Source organism: Bos mutus, chromosome 16, assembly GCF_027580195.1.
Source record: "Bos mutus isolate GX-2022 chromosome 16, NWIPB_WYAK_1.1, whole genome shotgun sequence".
In the NCBI taxonomy this organism is placed as follows: Eukaryota; Metazoa; Chordata; class Mammalia; order Artiodactyla; family Bovidae; genus Bos; species Bos mutus.
In genome coordinates this window covers 1,803,691-1,821,453 of record NC_091632.1, presented here as the reverse complement: position 1 = coordinate 1,821,453, position 17,763 = coordinate 1,803,691, and the positions used below count along the sequence as shown (strand labels likewise).

General features: G+C 54.3%; 1 protein-coding gene across 4 annotated transcripts in view; it reads left to right on the top strand.

Annotated features, from left to right (window-relative positions):
• The window catches only part of LRRN2 (leucine rich repeat neuronal 2), a 61,552-nt gene that overhangs the window by 22,346 nt on the left and 21,443 nt on the right, over window positions 1–17,763 (top strand). Inside the window, exons 2-4 of one of the 4 annotated variants that reach the window (XM_070384554.1) lie at window positions 7,278–7,606; window positions 8,197–8,472; window positions 8,892–9,184. The exons of 1 other annotated variant lie outside the window; for it this stretch is intronic. The gene's annotated coding sequence lies outside the window, so the exon portion shown is untranslated. Of the gene's footprint in view, window positions 1–7,277; window positions 7,607–8,196; window positions 9,185–10,855; window positions 11,174–17,763 lie in introns of those variants that run through there. 2 more of the 4 variants (XM_070384553.1, XM_070384555.1) reach the window with 2 other exon arrangements.

Here is a 17,763-nt window from a genome sequence, read left to right as displayed (position 1 = left end):
GGTGTCTTACACACAGTAGGTGTTCAGTGATGTTTGCCATGAGGATGTGGCTGCAATTGCATCTGTTTACATAGGTAGCAGTAATGTCTAACTTATCCCTGTGCCTAGACATTTGCAAGAGAGACATTTGATAGCTTACATAACTGCACTTTCAGTTTCACTTGGAATATCAGAAAAGGAAAATTGGGGCAGTAAATATGATCACATACAGGGCTGGCATTTTATTGCCTAAAATGCCCAAAGCTGTTGGTTCCAAATTAATATATGCCATATTTGCGTGGTATTTTGCATCTAATTTGCAGGTGGCTCATTTTAGCACAATGGAGAGAGGCCCTTCCAGCTCCTGCTTGTCACCCCCGCCCTCTCAGCTGCTCCAGGCAGGCTGGCTGGTGCAGGCTGCACAGACCATGGTTGGGTCCTGAAAGTACCCACCCTAAGCCAAGAAGGCTACCAGGGCATTTTTGCCCATCGAAGAGGACTGGAGTTATTGTCCCTCAGCAGGGGCATTAATTAAGGAGGATTTGTGGAGCAGTTGGAAGCCTCAGGTGTGGAGCCAAATTCGATTAAGTGACTGGCAGGGCCCCGCAAGGTGGACTTGTCTCCACCTGGGCACGGCACCCAAGGGACGGGCTTGCTCAAGCCCCTGTGCCATCCCTCCTCCAGGAGTCCAGTCAAGTCCTCACCAAGGGTGCGTGTTGGAGGGTCAAACAAAAAGGTGAGCCCTGCCCTCAAGGAACTGCTTATGGTATTGACCCAGCCTCAAAGCAGTGATTTAAACACCAAACTAAATGGTGCAGGCCCCCACACCAGTGAAGGTTGGTGGAAAAAAGAGGCTGTTAACTGGAGACAGTGTCCTGGAGGAGGTCAACCCGGTGGGTGTGCCTCTCGGGGGTAGGTCCTCCTTGACTCAGAGGCTCAGGGAGGAAACGCCAGAGAAAAGCAAGTGTGGGTCCAGCGTGAAGTTCACAGAGTCAGACCAAGACTGCAGAGCCACTGGGACCTTTCTGCAGGCCCCTTGGAATGGTGTCCTCAGACCCCCAGGAAAGCATGACCACTCTCTGCGGTCAGGGCCACTTCGAAGGAGCAGTTGGCTTGCCTCCCTCAAGAGCGTGGAGTGGTGGGTGGAGAGGCAGCGTGGGTGTTGGGAGGATGGCTTGCTGGGGGCTCCGCCGACGCCGGGGAGAGGGTGTGGCGTGTCTCATTTGGGGCCAGTGTTTGAAGGACTCGAGTTAGAGTTTGGTAGCTTAGGGACTGAGTGGAGAGAAAAGATCACAGCACTTGGTGGTCACCGGGGTGGTGCTGCCAGTGTGACAAGGGGGGGACCAGGGAAGGGCCAAGGAGGGCGGGGAAGAGCCTGCAGGAGGCCGGTCCTAGACGGGGGTGAGAACTGGGAGCACGGAAGACGGGGAGAGGGTTCCTCAGAGAAAGGGCTCCTCGCTGAGTGGCTGATTCCGTCAAGGGTTCCTGGAGGCTGAAAGCGAAGAAAATGCTGCCAGGTTGAGAAGAATGGTGAGACTGGAAAGCAGCTCACAGGGCACTTTTCTAAGCCTCTATTTAGGAGGAAGAGCAGACCAAAACGGCATTTTTATTGTTGGTTTTAAAGATGGAGAGAGGGCTGAGTTTCCTGGAGGTGGGAAGGGATGAGGTTGGTGTTTAAAGAGAGAAAACCCCTCTCCTTAAGACGGAGCGAAGGAAGAGAAGACGGGCCGCTGGGCGAGGTGGGGACGGAGGCCCAGCGCAGCGGGGCACGGGGGTAGCGCCTGCCCAGCCCATCAGCCCCGTCAGAGGACAGGGAGCGGACAGGGAGAAGCAGGTCTGGGAAAGGGCGCTCAGCATGTGCCTGGGCAGCAGGGAGCGGGCCAGGGAGGCTGTCTGCTACACGGCTGGTCTGCTGGCTTCTCTTCTTCCTGCAGTGCTTTGGGAGGAAAGGAACGAGGGAGGGTAGGGAAAATTGCTAATCTTTTCATTAAGATGGGGTGGCATTGACACCAGTAATCTTTGCCTCACTTCCTGGGACCTGGGCTCCTAGACTTCTCCAAAGACTTTCCCAGCCTGGCCGCCTCCTGCCAACAGCCCAGCCAGGTGGTCCATCCATCTGGCCTTGCCATCTGAGGAGTCTTCCACCTCTCAAAGGCTGAGGTCATTTCTTCTTGTCCTGACTTACCAGTGGATCCGGTTCTAAGAGTCCCACTTGCCCTCACTGCTCTCTGGGCCCTGCTTTCATTTTTCTCCCCTCCTTGGTCTTGCAACAACGGCTAAATAGCCTGCGAGAGGGTCAGGCGGGGAAGATGAATGCCGGCCTGTGGGGGCTGCATCCTGCCTCTCCATTAGGGAGTAGACAGAAGGCGGGAAGCAGAGTGGATAATCCAAGGAAACACCAACAGACACAACATGCCCCTTGTCGGATAATCCAAACAGCGTTTCCACTTGTGCTCGGAGAGTGCGGTGATGACTCGAGTGCACTGATTTGCTGGTCTAATTAGGTCTGATTTGGAGAGCACTGGTTGCATTGCCTAGAGGAGAGGCAGCAACAATCAAAGCATTGCTGGGGAGAAGCCGTCCAGTGAATAATCCCCACGTGCATGCAGAAGCAGGATGGAGGGTCCGTGAAGACCGCCTCCCCGCCGGCATCAGAGCAGTCCAGATCCTGCAGGGCACCCCGGGACACAGCACTCCACACGTGTTGTGTGTTGACCCCCAAAGGCCAGGTTAACCAGGGAGAATGCCTGCACTTTACTCTCTCCCTCGAGATAGGAACAAAGAAAAAAGGGGGGAAAAACCCCAAGTTTTTTCTGAGCTTAACCCTAACCCCCCCTCATTGCACTTTCCTCCCTGTCCTCCACCCCAGGCCTTGGAGGTGTCATGTTTGGTCACCATCCTTCAAGCTCTAGTGTTTCTGGAGGCCCAGGACCCAGCACTGTGCCTCCAGAGGACCCAGGCCTGTTCCCCTGCCGTCTCCCTGTCACAGCTCCTAGGGACACGCATTTGCTGTGTGCAGATTGCCAGAGTCCAGGCACACTCCAGATGAAATTGGCCAATTTTAGCTACAAATGAAAAGACAAATGAGATGGAAATTGCACAGAACAAGCCTAGTCCTCATCAGTAGGTATCAGTCCTGACACACGGAGCTGTGCAGCCTGTTCAGGCCCTTCCCTCCCGCCGAGGTCTGCAGGGTTCCCCCGTGCTGAGAAGACCAGCTCCTCCGCTCCCAACCCAGCGGAGGGGCGGTCAGAGAGGTTTCGAGAGGAAGCCAGCCAGGGTGTGAGCCGAGTGTGAGATGGTGGTGGGGCAGGGGGTACAGGTAGGGGACATAAAGCAGATGCCGAATCGCACCATGCAGAAAGAAGAGCTCATTATTCCAAAAAAGGAAGGAAAAAACTTTTTGAAAATCTGTGCGCCCAGCCCCACGCTAAGTGTTCACACTGTAAAAGTAGAGAGCCCTGTGGGGCTCCCAGCCCAGGGGACATGAAGAGAGAAAGCGAGAGGATGGGTCAGAGACAGCAAGTGCAAGAGCACATGCCTGGCAGAGGGAGGGGACACTGGGAGGAAGAAGCGGGATGGGCAGGAGAGCGGGGGTCAGCTCACACCGCGGGGACGGAGCCGGCCGAGCTCCACAGCCACCCAGGACGTCCTGGAGCCTGAGGTACAAAGCAGGCCAAGGCCTGGGAGGGGCGGCCTGCCTGTCCCCTGGACTGCAAGGGGCAGCCGGGAGAGCTCACCAGTGCTTTACAGACAGCAGCTACTTGGTTCCAGGCGAGGTGACAGGGAGTCCGCGCACCGATCTAGTGAACGAGGAACACCAACAAGCAAAATGTTTGGAGGATCGTTTACTTGCTCTTTGTGAAGAGGAGTCAAAGACCCAGGAGTTCTCAATCCCGGGGTTGAGAGACCTTACACATTTTCCGAGCTGAGGGAGTTGCAGAGAGGCGGGGAATGCAAATTTGTTTTCTTATGGATGTAAGCTAAATACAGCTTTTGTAATAATAATAACAGTAGCAGACACTTGTAAAGCACTTACCAGGAGCCAGGCTGTTGTAAGCACTTAACCCTATTCATTCATAGTAAATATGCTGTGGTCTGGGGTTCAAAGCCAAACAAACACATGTAACTTAAAAACCATCCATTTCCTTTCCTCTTCCTCACTCTGAAAGTTAAGAACTGGTGGCCACAGAAAGAACTCTGAGCCAACTCTCCCTTGCTTGGGTTAGCATGAAGCAGAAGTGCTGGGAGGCTGGATTTGGGAGCAGTTCCAGGAGGCCTTGGATGATCCAATCTTGGTGGGTCAGACAGACTCCCCCTCTGCCTCTGCATTCTCTGAGCTGAAGTGCTTCAAGCCAGGCCCCTTGCTAGGGTGGGGTGAGGTGCCCGTGTAGAGAGGAGATCTAGGAGATACCCTGAAGGGTGAAACTGGCCGTGAGGTTGAGTATGGCCAGTTCTCCAGGGACTGCTCCCTGCCCGTTACCAGAGCCAGAATCGATGTGCATCCTACCACTGTGAATGTCTTTAATTAAGCCTGATTGTCACCAGGGAACAAGTTTCTATAGTGACAAAGATACACTAGACCCTTGACATTCTCAAGGGAGACATCATAGCCCGTCATGAATCAATGGGTTAAAAACTACCCTATAATTTTCCCCGTAAAGCACAGTAACATATGGCTGAGAAATGTAACGAGGATAGCTAATGAGGGCAAAGTTACCTAACTCTTAGCTTACCGGGAGGTTTCCCTGAATCTGACTCAATAGGCTGCAAGTCAAGGCCACGCACTGTTTCATGTCAGATGTCGGCTGCTGGTTGCAGTGTAAGCCACTTTCTGATAAACTTGAGAATGCCAAGTGTCTACTGCTTTTCAAACAGCAGATAGCACAGAGGGACGGTGATGGAACGGGGTAGGCTGAACTCATCCATGTTTCTCTCTGCGGCCGCATGTAAACAAGAGCAGAGGAGGGGTGCAAGCCCACAGGGCAAGGGGCAGGAGACCAAAGTGAACTGGTGATGTCCGTGCAGCTTTGCAAGTTGAGAAGCTAACTGACTTGGCTTGATGGAGCAGGTAGAACCTAGAGATCCCCGATGGAGAGGCCAATGAGCAATGGACAGATTCCCGCCATTGAACCACAGACAGGCTCAGAAATCAGTGGCATCTGACGATAGGGTAAGGAGTAGGGCCAGAAGCAGAAGAGTGATTCCTCACCCTTTCACCACCAAGTAGCATCCTGGGGAGCACTATTCTCCAGAGAGCCTGAACCCAAGAAGTGCTGGCGTGGGAACACGGCTACAAGCGTGGGTGGAGACGAAGCAGGTTATTGAAAAATGGGCATGTGCTGAATGTTCGCAAGCCAAATGGGGAGACCCCCTTGCCCTGTTCTCCCTGTTGGCTCCCTGAATGCCAGTGACTGGGCAAACAGTGGCATCTGGGGGGCTCCACTGACACCTCCCTTGGTGAAATCCACACATGCACGCAGAGCTTCCAGATGCCTCACTCGTAAATACGAGCCATCGGCCAAGCACCACTAGATTTTTAAGGAAGGCATCCAAAATAAAAAAGCACGAGCCAAAATAAACGTAAAACAAATTGAGGACCGTAAACTATGCAGGGAGCAAAAGAAAATGTAAACAGCACCATCACGATTGAAATCCTCAGAGAAATAAGGGAGGATTTTTTTGTGCCCAAAGAACAAGCATCCTTTAAAAAAAAATTGAGAGATAATTCACATACCATAAAATTGGTCCTTTAAAAATGAACAGTTTCGTGGGTCTTAGTGGTATCCACAAGGTCAGATCGCCACTATGTAATTATGGAATGTTTCATCATCCCCAGGAAGCCCCGCATCCGAAAGCAATCACTCCTCATTCTTTCTTCCCCCTGCCCCTGGCAGCCACTAATCTACTCTCTGTCTCTGTCCATTTACCTATTCTGGACATTTCCTAAGTGGAATCATGCAACATGCGGCTTCTGGGTCTGGTTTCTTTCACTTAGCATAATGTTTTCAAGATTCATCCATATTGTGGCATTATCCGTATGTCACTCCTTTTTGCGGCTGGATAATATTGCATGTATGGATATTTCACATTTTATTTATCCATATATCGGTTGATGGACATTTGGGTGATTTGCAGACAGTGAAAATGTAAAGAACAAGAATGAACTCTTATAAACTTAAAATATATTTCATGTTTCTTAAAGGAAAATGATTACTTTCCAGATCACAAGAATCCATTAGGTGGCCAGCATAATTAGTGACAAAAGGCCTTCACAAAGACACATTTTAAAATTTCAAAATATTGGTGATAAATGAAGATTCTACAGGCTTTAGGATAACAGCAGACTTCTCAACAGAACCCTGGCAGCCAGCAGATAATGGAAAGATTCCTCCAAACACAGGAGGGAAGGTTTTTAAAATCTGAAATTATATTTTCAGTCAATCCATCAATTAATTACGGAGATTAAGACATTTTCAAGCATGCCAATTGTCAAGAAACTCACCTCTTGTTCAAACAAGTAACTTGCTGGTGTGCCCCACCAAAACAAGAAAGACGACGTGAAACCCAGGCAGAGGAAGAAGCAGTGAGAATGTTTGCTACCATAGGAAAAGCCTGGAAGGACCTGCGCCAAAATACTAGTATCGGTTAGTTGGAACTGGGAGGGGGAAAAGGAGATTATTTAAACCTTCTCCATGTGTTTTCCTCACTTTTCAATAACAATGCTATATCGCACCTACGTGACTACATACGTGTCGTCTCGTGCTGAGAGAGGAAGGCAGGAGCGAGGCGCAGAGGGCAGAGAGGAGTCCCTCTGCTGGCTCTCCCCTCCATTACTCCCACTGCAGCGCCCCTGTGACATGTTGCAGCCTTTGGGGCTGAATCAGACCTGCGTCCGTCTGTCTGTCTGCTCTGCTAGGCTGAGAACTTCCCCAGGGAAGGGCTGGCTCTTGTCTATCGTGTATACCCCTAGTGCCCACAGAGAGCAGGCACAGAATCAGAGCCTGGATGAATCTGTGGAACGAGAAAGGGAGGAGGAAAACAGAAACAGGAAAGAACAGAATTCCTACCAAACGTAGACCATAAAGTGAATGAGACCTGGGAGTAGGGACAGCGTCAGAGTTTTACAGATCTGCTGGCCTGGAAATGAAAGAAGTTGACTACAGGTCAAGGAAGGTAGTCAGCCCTGGGCATCCTCCACCGGGGGCCAGTGGAGTCAACTCCTGGAGTAATAATTCCCCAAGCACAGAACTGCACCGCTGAGAGGGACCAGTGGTTACGTAGCTTTTATCTTACAGCTCAGACTCAGAAGCCAGGATCCGGTGAGAGGGCCCTGCTCAGTCTCTTCCTACTCTGGGCCTCTGGTTCTTCCACTGAAAAGCCGGGAAGCAAAATGAGGTGACTGAGGTGAGCGCTGACCACCCGAGGCTCTTAGCACACGCATCCCAGGAGGCTGAGGACCAGCTCACCTTACTTAGGTGTGGAGGCTGCCCAGGCAGACGCCTCCTCCGCCTCCCAGCCAGCTCCTTCCCTCTGTGGAGGCAACTTCTGAGATAAGTGCAGTGCCGGACCACGTGGGACAGCAGGTGTGGACCCAGCCGCCTGCATCAGAATCGCCCGCTTAGAAGTGAGTTCAATCTGCAGGTTTCTGGGCCCCACCCCCAGGCTTGCACGATCAGGGACTTACAGTTGCATGTTAAGAAGCACTCCAACTGATTCTTGCGTGCACTCTGATTTGAGAAATGGATTCAGGGGGCTGGGATTAGGGTTGGGAGGTTCAGTGCTCATAATTGAAATAGCTCCCATTTATCCCGTACCTACCCCATGTGGGGCACTTTCTGACATCTCTCATCTTTACAACCACCAGCCGGCAAAGTAGGTATTACTCTAATTGTACAGAGGAGAAAACCGAGACCCAGAACAATTAACTTGCCAGACAGCGCACAGCTAATGCGACAAAGAGCCGGAATTGTAGCTGAGGTCCTTTTTTGCTGTCCTACTATGCAGCTCTGGCTCTCCGCCTGCCTCCAGTGTTTGGCGGGAACACGCTGCACCGCCGGAGGATGGGGTCGTGTGAAGGCGGGGCTGCCCGGGGGGCAGGCTTGGGGTGCAGCTGCCTCTTAGAGTCCTCTTCCCTCTCTTCTCAGGCTTCCTTCCCCCAGGCACGTTTTGACAGGGCTTGAAGCCATCCTTTACCTCTGTCTTCCCTTCTCCCAGCTTCTCATTGTCTTGCTAATTAAAGACGCCTCGAAGAATTGCCCTGCTAGAGTTGGACACGACTGAGTGACTGATAACTGAGCCGCTGGCTGCGTGCCGCACCCTCTGGGGAAGCAGCGGCAGACACTTGGGCCCCTGGGCCCTGGCGGGGGCCGGCTGAAGAAGGCGGCAGAGCAAGGGCGAGGGCAGCCGCCCGGGAGAGGGCTGGACCAGGCCGTCGCCGGGAGGACGGTGTTCCGGGATGAGCCCGCCAGCCGCTCCGGGTCACCTGCTCTGGTATTTGCCTTGACTCCCCTGGGATGCGTTCTGTGCCAGGTCACCAGAAAGCCCCACCCCAGAGTCTTCGCCTGCTCTCCCTTCTGCCTCCTGGTGACCAATCGTTTGGTTTGCTTGGAACTTGGCTTTGGGGATTCTGGACTTTAAAGCTGGGAACCGGGGACAGATTGGTCGTCGTCCTCGGCTGCCCCCTCCTCATTCGGGTCTGGGTCCACGAGTCCCTCCTCAGAGAGGTCTTCCCAGACCCCAGCATACAGAACCACCAAGTCACAATCCTGTTTTGTTCCTGGGTTGGTTTTCTATTGCTCCTGGAACAAACCACGCCGAATTTCGTGGCTTAAAGCAACATGCATTTGTTGTCTCACAGCGTGTAGGTCAGCAGTCCACCTGGGTTGGTTCTCGTGGTTTCTCTGCTTCAGGTTTCAAAAGGCCAAAATCAAGCTGTCAGCCAGGCTGGACGCCGCATCTGGAGGCTCTTAGGAGAACCCACCTGTGAACTTAGGCGGGTGGCAGGTGGAGCCCAGCTCCTTTCGGGCGTGAGGCTGATGTCCCTTCTTCCGTGCTGGCTGTCAGTGTCCAGAGGCCTCTCTTCAGCCCTGGGCGTAGCTCCTGTGCCTCCGAACTAGCAACAGGACCCCAAGTCCCTGCGTGCCTGGACTCCCCCTCCACTTCAGCTGGACAAAACTCCTGCGTAATAGGGACTTGTGACCAGGTGAGCCTCACGTAATAATCCCCGTCACTGCCCTTTAGAGTCCGCAACCGTAGTCACATCTGCACTGTCCCTTTTGCTGTGCAAAAGGTAACGGATTCAGCAGATTTCAGGGTTTTTAGAGGGCATCCTTGGAGAAGGCAATGGCACCCCACTCCAGTACTCTTGCCTGGAAAATCCCATGGACAGAGGAGCCTGGAGGGCTGCAGTCCATGGGGTCGCTGAGGGTCGGACACGACTGAGCAACTTCACTTTCACTTTTCACTTCACTGGAGAAGGAAATGGCAACTCACTCCAGTGTTCTTGCCTGGAGAATCCCAGGGATGGGGGAGCCTGGTGGGCTGCCGTCTATGGGGTCACACAGAGTTGGACATGACTGAAGAGACTTAGCAGCAGCAGAGGGCATCCTGATTCCCACGCTCCTTAAGAGCCCTCGCCACTAGCAGGTGTCTTGCTTGCATAGGTATTTATTCTCCGTTTACCGTGTGTCCCTCTCCTCCCAATGCAAGTGCCACATGAGCAGGACGGCATCAGTATCGTTCCCTGCAGTGTCTCCGGCCCTTTCCAGTGCTTGGCGTGCGGTAGGCGTGGCACAGTTTGTTCGATGGTTATAGTGATTGCTGGACACCCGGTGGAAAGGGCAAGTTCTGCAACTCGCACGAGGCTTCTCAGAGCCTGCCCCCCACGGAGCAGATGGCAGGAGGTCCGGCAGGGAGACGCCCGCAGCTCCAGTGCCCTTGGCACTGACTTCTGACCAGCCCAGCCTCTCTGCCAGTGTCCCCCTCCTCCTCCCGAAGCCCCCAGATGCTCAGTGTCTCCCTACCTGAGGACTCCAGAGGGCAGAAGCCTCAAGCTAGCTGGTGGCCCGAGGGGTGGTGAAGACTGCAGGCCAGCCTGGGAGGAGGCAGGGACTGCTGCAGCGGCTGGGTTCAAAGCCAATCCACCTGGGACTTCCAACAATTAATTTTCCCCATCTGCACAACGATCAGCTTCTGAGGGAAAACAATTAGCCCACTGCAAATTGTAATTGTCATCTCACTCCTGACTTTAATTTGGACTAATGAGGCTAAGTGATTCCCGCTCCCTCCGCCTCCCGCTGTCCGGGCCCTGGGCCCTCACCTGGGCAGGCAGTTAACCCTTGGCTGTCCGCCTTGCGCCAGAGACTTAGGGCCATTTGGTGGCCGGCCCAGGCCGGGGCTGGGCCGAGCAGAGGCTGGCTGAAGGAGAAAGGAAGAGAGTGCCTCGGGCCCGCAGGAAAGCTGCCTGTTTACGCGGCTCCTAAACGAACAGAGTTTTATTGAACAGAATTGACTGTTGGCTCGCTCCTCTGTCACAGCCAGTTACCTCTGGCGTGCGGTCTCTGGGGACCCAGCATCCGGGAGCCCTCCCTCCCACAGGCCAGGTGCCCCTGCCCACCCTCTCCACTCTTCCTGTGCTGAAGCTGTGCTTCTCTGCAGCCGGGAGAGTCACGGGGTTGGTGTCAGCAACTTGGCATCATTCAGTTCAACCCTGCTCCTGCTGGCACAGACCAGGGCTGGCACAGACCAGGACTTGCTCAAGGTCACTCAGGGGCCTGGCCTCAGAAGGAGCGCACACCACCGTGCTGCTTATTGCTTACCTGTCTGCCTCTTGTCTCCTCGGGCGCTTCCTTGCTCTCTTGCCCCTGGCTTGCCCCCGGGCTTGCCCCCAGCACAATGCCTGGCATCCTCACAGATGCAGGGAATGAGGCGCGTGCAAAGTCCTGAGTGCACCAAGCCCCTCACTCCTCTTGGCTGGGTTGATTCGTTCACTCACATTCATTCACCTGTCAGTGTCAATGTGTGCTGGGAACCACGCCAGATGCTGGAGCACAAAGACCAACAAGACCCTTCCCTGCCCTCGAGGACCTCCCAGCCTCATGGTTCTCGTGTGTGGAGCCATTCAGCCCTGGGTCCCCAGCCTCCGATGGGCCAGTCTTCAGTGAGAACCGACTCTGACCCTGACTGGCAGCAGGTGAGGGAGCGGGCCCTGGTCCCTGGCCCCACCCCTGCTGCAGAGCACCCTGAGCTCTCGTCACTGCTGCCTGTGGAGTTAGGTGTGGAGTCAGGAATTTGGATTCCTCATCCTGGCTTTGCCACTGGCTCTGTCTGTGCTAAGTCACTTCAGTCGTGTCTGACTCTGCGCGACCCCATAGACAGCAGCCCGCCAGGCTCCCTCATCCCTGGGATTCTCCAGCAAGAACACTGGAGTGGGTTGCCATTTCCTTCTCCGATGCATGAAAGTGAAAAGTGAAAGTGAAGTCGCTCAGTCGTGTCCGACTCTTAGCGACCCCATGGACTGCAGCCTTCCAGGCTCCTCCATCCATGGGATTTTCCAGGCAAGAGTTCTGGAGTGGGTGCCATTGCCTTCTCCAGGCTCTCTCTGTGGCCTCTGCAAACCCTCTCCTCCCTCCTGAAGCCAGGGTGCTGGGCTCTGGTGTCTGTACAGCGCCCTCTGGAGACTCGGCCGGGGCCCCCCACCATGGGGACCCGGTGGGGCTGGTGGGAGGCCCGGGCTCCTCAGGAGCAGCCTGGCTCCAGGCTGCCGCCACCCCCATGACCTGAGCCCATTAGGCCTGCAGGTGAAGGTCTGCGCTGCAGTGGGCAGCCATGCAGCCCCTTAGGTGACCGCTGGTGCCACAGGAGAGGAAGCGGGCATTGCTGGTGTGCCCTGGTGGGAGCCCCACATCTGAGTGCCATCCTTCAGTTTGGTGGGAGCACTGACTCGTGGGGAGGTGGAAACTGGGAGTCGGGAGAGAGGGATCTCTCAGAGCATCCTCTCCCAGGCTTCCATGGTGCCAGGCATGTTGGCAGCTGAGGGCAGCCTTGAGGGAGGCCCCTGCCCTGGCCCCTCCGTCGCCTCCTCCTGAGGGAGACACAGGCGACTGCCCCTCTGCTGCCTTCTCTTTGCGTGCTCCCCATGGTCTGCCCACACCTGGACCAGCCAGCCCCAGCCCTGGGTCGTTTCCTGCTCCTGCCCCTCTTGGCTTGGCTGGGCCACGGGCCCGGTCCCTCCTCTCCCGCCCCTACCTGTGCCTGAGGGAGAGGCATGGGAAGGTCAGGACCCCTGCTGCTCTGAGGGCGCTTAGAGCTCATTGCCATCGGCCTGTTGTCCCTGAGGACGGGAGGCCAGATACATCAGCATGGCTGGTTCTTCACCTGGGACATCCCCACTGCGGCCCTGCTGCCGCGGCATGGCCCGCTCCCCAGGTGGGAACCAGCTCTGACATACACGGCTGCGACAAGAGGGTGCAGCGACCCTCCCCCTGCGATGCACATCTGGTCCTTCACTTATGCTTGAACCTCCCCCGCTCACCCGCTGATGGGGCCAATGCAGCCTGCTCCAGGCTGGGGGCAGGGAGGGCACTCCCCAGCCCGGAAGTCTTAGGCTGACCCTGACTGGGATCTCCATCAGTGCTTGTCAAAGACCACCTCCAGAGTGGGTTCAGCTCACAGGTTCCTGGGTCTCACCTCCAGAGAATGTGATTCCAGAAGTCTGGGTGTGCATAGGAATCTGCAGGATTAGTAAGTACCCTGAACCTGATTCTGGTGTAAGAGGACCGTGGCCCACCCTCCATGAAAGGTTGCTTGATCTAGATGTGGTGAGAAGAGCTCTCCCCTGCTCTTTAAGGCCTTGGAGTTCAGGGTCAAAGAGAGAAAGCATTGGCCCCCAGCCAGACTTGGTCAGGGGTCTGGAGTATTGGCTCACCCGGGATCTTCAGATTGCTGTCAGCACCCCCTTCCTGCCTTGGTGCCCCTGGTAATCCTGGTCTTCATCCTTGTTCCTGCACTGGCCTGGGAGGTGCGTGCCTCAGCAGAGCAGAGGGGCTGGCTGTGGGCAGCATCTGGGAGCTGGCCCAGCTCTAGGAAGGGTATTTGCTTCCCCAGGGACTAGGCGATGCTCTGATGCTCCCCCACCTTCTTTAAACGCACTTTGAATCCCCCACTTGGGCTCACGAGGCTGGTCACAGCCCAGGCTGCACACGCTGGTGATGTGGGGGCTTCAGCACCATGCCCCCGGTCCAGACCCCAGCCCAGAGCCGTGGTGTCTGCCACAAGATGCAAGCACATCAGGCTACCCTAGGAGGTCAGGAACATCACCACTGCACCTCCCTCCGATACTGCTACTTGCCCCTCTCAAAGACAGGTGAGGGAACAGGCGCCCGGAAGTTAGGTAGGTCACAGAGCTTTGGGGCACACTCAGAAGTCATCAGCCCACCCTTCATTTTACACTGAGAAAACCAAGGTGCCAAGGGGTAACAGTTTCCCAGACTCTCAGAGAGGGCCAATGGAAAAGTTAAGCCTGCAGCTAGTTAGTGATGAGACTTGGGGAGTGTTCAGTCCTGGCTCCTACCTAGGACTAGGAAGGGGAAGCCTTGAGTGAGTGATGGAGGTAGGATCTGGACCTGCATCTTTCTAAACCGCAGTCTATGCTATTGCTCCTCAATAGAAATATAATACAAACTGCATTTTATATATGGAGTAGCCGCATGAAGGGCTTCCCAGGTGACTCAGTGGTAAAGAACCTGCCTGCCAATGCAGGAGACACAGGTTTGATCCCTGGGTCAGGAAGATTCCCTGGAGAAGCAAATGGCAACCCACTCCAGTATTCTTGCCTGGGAAATCCCATGGACAGAGGAGCCCGAGGGCCAGTCCACGGGGTTGCAAAAGAGTTGGACATGACTTAGTGACTGAACAGCAACAGCCACATTAAAAATGTGAAAAGAAACAGGTGATGCTAATAACGTGTAACCCAGTGTATCAGCCCAGATTATCATTTCAACATATAATGGGAGTAACAGATTTGCTAGTACTTTCATTCTTTCTGCACATTAAACCTGTGTAAGCTGGCGTGGACGGCAGCGTACTGCACTTCTCAGTCTGGACTGGCCACGGTTCACGTGTTCAGTGGCCATGGGGGCTGCCATGTTGGGCAGTGCAGGCCGAGGTTTTCGCAGCTGCTTGTTTGTGCTGCATCGCCCAGTGACTCAGCATGAAAGTCAGAGCCGTCCCCTGGCCTCTGCTGCCCTGACTTCCTGCTGTTCCCGTGGGCGGGCCTCCTCTTCCTTTGGGCTCTTACAGGATTGTGGTCTTCCTTCCCTCTCACCTGCCCATCTTCCCATCCACCTCTCTCTTGCCCCCCTCTCCTGAGCTCTCTCCTGGAGATCTTGTTGTCAGACAAGAAACCTTTAAATAGGTGAAACAAAGGTGACATGTCCCTCATTTACATTCAGGTTATATCTGGCTTTTTTGGCCCTGTTGAATGGCACTTCTATCAAAACATCTCATTTGGAAATGTCAGTGTGGTTTCTGATAAGTCATCAGTCACCGTGATGGCGACCGACAGACGGGAAAGAGTGTGGTGGTATCTAATGCGCTGCAGAACCTCTCTTCTGCAGTTGCGTAGTGTTTTATTTATTCAACGTGGCATGAAATCTCTCTTGAAGGAAAGAAGCGATTAACCCTGCCACACCAGGCCCCTCAAGGTCTTCTTTTCTCCTTAACTTGCCAGCCTTGCTTTTGCCTCCTTGCGCCTTTTGCACCTGGAGTCAGGATCTTGTGGTCACCACAGGCTCCATGGCACCTCCACTCCAGCGGGAGGCAAGCCAGCCGCCCTCCTGGCACCCGAACAGGAGCTGTGAAAACTGCCCAGCTGCTGCAGGGCCCTGGCTCTGAATTCAGGCGCCGGGGCTGCCCATGAAGTTGATGTGGACCTGAAGCAGTTCCCGTGTGCAAGGAAAGCTGGCACGCTCCACGGTCGCTGTTCACTCTGGTGTGGTTGTGGTCCTCCGTCTCCCCCTCTCTGTGTCCCACCCTTCCTCAACTGCAGAGAACCCGTGGGACTGCGCCCCCAGCCATGCACTAACTAGGTGCCTACAGTCCTGATTTCCTGTCAGTTTCAACAGAAACAAGAGTAGATTTTTAAAAAGAGCATTAAACATTTTTAAAAAAATGATAGTGCACATGCAAAAAAAAAAAAAAAAAAGCACACAGGAGTCTCAAGATTTTCCAGATCACATGTTTCTGATAGAAAATAAAGGTACTGAAATCTGAGGTGGGCTGGTTTCGTCCAAGCAGCTGGCCCCTGGCTCCGTCCTTCACTTCACCCCTGTGTCTGGAGCCCCCTCTCCTCTCACCCTGAAGGGCTCCCTCCCTCTCCCCACACTTCCTGCCCATCCTTTTGGGGCTGAGACTTTGGTCAAGTAAGCAAACATGGGATAGAAACAAGCGTGGGCTGAAGCCCCTGGGTTGTTCGTCTCTGTGCTGAGAGAGCCATTCCCTACCAGTACTTGGAGATGGTGACAGCTGCTCAGAGGCTCTCCTTGTGACCCCGAACCCCGTGTGAAATCCCCTGACCTGCATCCGGATATGTGGGAGGAGAGGTTGTCCAGACCTTCCTCAATCCATTCTCTCTTCATTGGTGATGAAGGGGAAATATCACACAGGCATGCATGTGCACGCACAGCCTTTCAGTGTGAGCCTTTCCCCATTCCTCTTCCCTCTGGGTGCTGTTATGATTTCTGCAGAAGACAGCATCTTGGGAAGAAAAGAGCTCTGGCTCTAGAGTGGGACCATCTTGGCTCCGGTTTCAGCTCTGTGCAGCTTCTTGCCTGGCTCTGGGCCAGTGAATCGCCTCTGAGCCTCAGTGTCCTCGCCTGTGAAGTGAGTGGAGGATGCCAGCCTCTCAGAGCTTGCCCTAACACTGCCAGTGTTCCTGATGGTTAATTCCCCTCTTCTCTCCCTTCACATCTGCTTCCTCCTGATGCAGGTGCAAGGTAGAGAACGGTCTGCAGTGATTGGCAGAAACCCTGTGCCCTGGCCCCATGGCTTGAAATAGGCACGTGCAGATCCGCCTTCTAATTGTCTCCCACTGCTCATGTAGTCTAGACGCGGGGTTAGATCTCCCCCATCAGAGCCCCAGCTGGCCACCTTTTAATGGGGGGCTGTCCCTTTTCAGGAAGCCTCCTGTTAAGGGCAGCCCCACTGCCAGGCATGGGCAGTCACACTACTTGTTCTTTTACCTCCAACCCACATTTGCTGCTGCTGCTGCTAAGTCACTTCAGTCGTGTCTGACTCTGCGACCCCATAGATGGCAGCCCACTAGGCTCCCCCTTCCCTGGGATTCTCCAGGCAAGAACACTGGAGTGGGTTGCCATTTTCTTCTCCAATGCATGAAAGTAAAAAGTGAAAGTGAAGTTGCTCAGTTGTGTCTGACCCTCGGTGACCCCATGGACTGCAGCCTACCAGGCTCCTCCTGTGGGATTTTCCAGGCAAGAGTACTGGAGTGGGTGCCATTGCCTTCTCCGCAACCCACATTTATTGAGCACCAATCATGTGCCAACCCCCGTGTGAGGTGAAGGGGAAGCCAGGGTGGAGCAGGCCCAGCCCCTGCCCTGGAGAAACTCAGGCCCGGGAGGCAGCCACCCCGTGGCTGCTGCTCAGCTGGGGTTGGTGCTGGGGGAGGGAGAGGACGGAGGGCAGGGATGTCACAAAGGAGGTGACAGTTGAGCTGATGATGGACGGTAATTAAGAGTTTCCCCAGCTGCGAATGGAAGAGCATTCCAGAGCGAGTTAAAAGGCCTGCAGGCACAGAAGGGAACATCTAGTTCCTATTCAGCTCAGGAAATGAGGAGAGGAGGGGAGGCCCTGCAGAGGCGGGTGGGGAAGATGGGGCTGGGGCTGCTGCTCAAGCAGCCGGGGTCTGCATTTGGTCAAGGAGAGCTGGTGGCTTCCCTCATCACAAGGAGAGAGCTGAGGCAGAGGGACTGAGTGACAGATGGAGCACCCAGAGGAGAAGGGGACCCCAGGGGCACATGAAGGATTGGGAGATTCAGCAATTTGGGAAGCAGTAGCTTCTGGCCCATTCACATGTTACCAAAAAGCCGTTCTCCCCTGGGGCCCTTTTTCTCTGATACTGCACTAGTGAAGCAGGAGGGTGTAGGTGTGCATGTCATAGCCACGTCTGCTGGGATATAGAATTCATTTGTTGAACTCCTGCTGTGCGCCAGCACTGTGCCAGATTTTTTGTAAGTATTACTTCACTCAGTTCAGTTCAATTGCTCAGTCGTGTCCGACTCTACGAACTCATGGACTGCAGCATGCCAGGCCTCCCTGTCTATCACCAACTCCTGGAGCTTACTCAAACGCATGTCCATCGAGTCAGTGATGCCATCCGACCATCTCATCCTCTGTTGACCCCTGCTCCTCCTGCCTTCAATCTTGCCCAGCATCTCATCCTCTGTTGACCCCTGCTCCTCCTGCCTTCAATCTTGCCCAGCATCAGGGTCTTTTCCAGTGAGTCAGCTCTTTGCATCAGGTGGCCAAAGTATTAGAGCTTCAGCATCAGTCCTTCCAATGGATATTCAGGATGTGTTTGATTTCCTTTAGGATGGACTGGTTGGATCTCCTTGCAGTCCAAGGGACTCTCAAGAGTCTTCTCAAACCACAGTTCAAAAGCATCAATTCTTTGGCACTCAGCCTTCTTATGGTCCGACTCTCACATCTATAACTTTGACTAGATGGTTGGATGGCAAAGCTGACTCAATGGACATGAGTTTGAACAAG